Raw genomic sequence first — 3,376 nt, 5'->3', positions numbered from 1 at the left:
CCCTAAGAGGAAGTTCTACCCTGTGATATAAAGGCACTGTGGATCAGAGTCAACTCAATGGCAGTGGGTTTGAGTGAGTTTAGTACCTTGCATCTGGATCATCAACCTCTGTCTCTGGGCTTGAGCCAATGTCCTGCAATATTGCCTGCTGCTCCTGAGAGCCTTCAGTGGCCTGACATTTGGAAATCCATCGAACTTCCCTATCTTGGAACCATTCTTTCACCAGTCACAAAGCTAGATTGCTGAAATTGTAATCCTGTTACTCTGCAGTTACCTGCCTCTATTGTCCCTGCTGAGTCCAGATCGATTGGCCCCCAAAGCTTATCTATCATGAGAAGCCTCCTGCTTAACATCTGACCCCTGGACTTGTGACTACCTCTGGACTTGCCTGCTTCTACAACTGTGTGAGCCATTTCCTTTATATACGTACGTCTCAATACACATACACATACATTCACACAGTTGTAGAATATATATCATATATGTATTTATATACACAGAGCACAAAATTATATCATATATGTGTGCATGTATAAAGAGAAAGAGATAAATTACACATACACATATGCACGTGTGTATGTAAGATTTTTATACATGTTTGTGTGTGTGTGTGTGTGTGTGTGCGTGCGTGTGTGTAAGAGAGAAACAGCCAAAGAAGAAGGAGGAGGAAGAGGGGGAAGAGAACAAGGAGAAATATTAGGAGGAGCCCTGGTGGTGTAGTGGTTATGCACTGGGCTACTAACCTCAAGGTCTGTCGTTTGATACCACCAGCCCCACCTCAGGGACTTTCTATTCCCATAAGGAGTTATGGTCTTGGAACCCCACAGTGGCACTTACAACCCGCCCTCCAGGGTCACTATGAGTTGCAACCAAGTCAATGGCAGTGGGTTTTTCGAGCATCTTTCATCTTCTCTTTGACAGCACTTTTGCAAACAATAAAGACGTGTAGGAGTGACTCCATTATATGTTTCTGTTAATCAGGCATCATAAAAGAGAAGCAATCATTCTCAAGTTATAATTCATGTCAGTTGTAATATCTAGGAACAAGGTAAGTCCTTTTCAGAATGGAAAATTCAACGTCAAGCACCCCAAGTATGGTGATTAATTACTGTTGCTGGTATTTATTCCTGTTACCAGATCCCTAGGAAGAAGGGCATAAGCATTCAGTAGCATCCAAAGTGCCATCTCACTTTCTCTCCTGGATGTATTGCTCAAGTTACAAGGTTGAAAAGACATTATATAGTCCTATGTTATATAGTGGTCCCAATATAAAATGAAGACACAATTTCCATGACAGAATGCTAGTAACAATCTCTTCTAATGAGATTTTTATTATTAATGAAAACAAATACCAATATACTATAAAACTATTACTCATAAAACTACTACTGTGTCAGGAAGACTTCATACTTAAAGAAAGATTTGATACAAAGCAAAATCATCAGGTGAATGTGTATGTGTGAAAGGGAGAAAGCCTAAGAATGAACTTCTAAGTTATCGTTTCATCACATCAAAGGAAAGTAATTTTAAAAACTAAGGACGAGGTTCAAAGATAGGATAAAATATGCAAAGAAAGGAAGAGGAGAGCCACTTGAAAAGGAATTTTCCATATCTTGATGGTAAAATTAGTTTTTGTTTAAAAGGTTTATAGTTCTTGATAGAAAAGAAAGTAAAAAAAAGAAATCAAGAACTTGACCAAAATAAATTGTTACATTCATTACTCATAAGAGCTTCTAACTTCTGCCAGAGATGATTTATCATGCCTTCAAACAAATCTTTGTTGTCTATTGTGATGCTGTTAGAATTCATTCACCTTACTATGAATAAATTTGCATCCACTTAATTATTTAGAAAATCTCAAAGCTCAGAGTCCCAAGAATGGAATTATTTATTCATGTTGTATGTTTTTTTCTTTAACTCACCATCTACTTTATTATTGTAGTAACAACAGTGGTCTGTCAAAAGAAAAATATTTATTTTGTATCTGTCAATAAATTGTGTTATAAATAACTTTTGAAAAACATTTATGCACATTATATTACAAGATACTCATTGATAACAATCACCTTAAGTGGTATGTAGTAATTCTTTCAGAAAAATCTAAAAATTAACAAAAGCTCACTATGAGTCTGTCAGACAGTCCTGCTGCAGTGGCTCCCATATTGCTGTGAGGCTGGAAGCTATGTCACTGGGGTCACCAGCCAGTCCGTTTTCAGCCTAGCTTCGAGATTTAGAAAGATCAGAAAGAAATGCTATTCTGTTACTTCTAAAAATCAGTTGATCAAATCTTTCAATATCACCAGGAAATATTGTTCAATCTATTGGTGGAAGATGAATCCTCTGGGCTAGAATGCGGACAGCACAACAATGGACTAAAACGTGGCAACGATCATGAAGTTCATGCATTTTGTCCACATGATAAAAGCATGAATTAGAGAAAACTTTGCAAAACTAGCCATCCCTACATTAATAAATCAAAATTGAGAAACATTTTATTGGAAAGTACCATGGAAAAACCCTGGTTATCATGACTAATCTAAGCAAATTTCCCGATTATTTTCCAGCTTTGTCATTTCAACTCCCATGAAATAACTCCTGTGAAATAAGGACGGCTCATTCTCTGAAAACAAACGTTCTAGTATTTAACTTATATTAATATTAAGTCAATCTTTAGTAGATTAAAAGCAAACAAAAACTATACAGTCTTCTATAGGATCCATTGGTAAATTCTTATTTATCAAGACCTGTTGCTATGGGATTTAATATGGGACTGTTTTCAACTTTCTCTGTTATTATTGTAATTAAAAAATACATTATATTAAAAAATCTATTTGATATTAAATAAAAGTCACAAAAATATTTGAGATTTGAGGTAACAGGATAGAAGCCTTAGATCCATGATGTGTACCATCTGTATCGCAAAAATAATTTCATTTGGTTGATTCCAAATTATTTTTTATTCTTTGTAAGAAACATGCATATCAATATATATCGATAAATATTGATAATAACCTTAACCTACAAATAGAATTTTCTCCTGTTCGATGTATATTATCTTATAAATTTCATTATTTACATGGAGCGTGCATTCCCAAAGTGAGTATTCCTGCTGTTTTTTCTTCTGCTGACCCGTCTACACCTGCTGCCTCACTGCCGCGCTGAGCCCCCCGGATCAGGCCTACAGGTTCTAGGGATGAGTATTTCCCTTCTTCTGGGCTTACTTCCTCCTTTGGATGAAGTTCGTATTTAGCAGCTTCTTAAGAACAGGTAAAAGTCTAATACATTTAGAAACGTTGCATGTCCGAAAGCAACTTTTATTTTGTAATAATATTTTATTGTGATTTTGTGATGATTTACACAGTTTAACTTCCTAGTC

Source organism: Echinops telfairi, unplaced genomic scaffold (genome assembly GCF_000313985.2).
Source record: "Echinops telfairi isolate 266 unplaced genomic scaffold, ASM31398v2 ScPeMD7_7421;HRSCAF=8459, whole genome shotgun sequence".
NCBI classification, from domain to species: domain Eukaryota; kingdom Metazoa; phylum Chordata; class Mammalia; order Afrosoricida; family Tenrecidae; genus Echinops; species Echinops telfairi.
Note: the sequence above shows the minus strand (reverse complement) of the source record.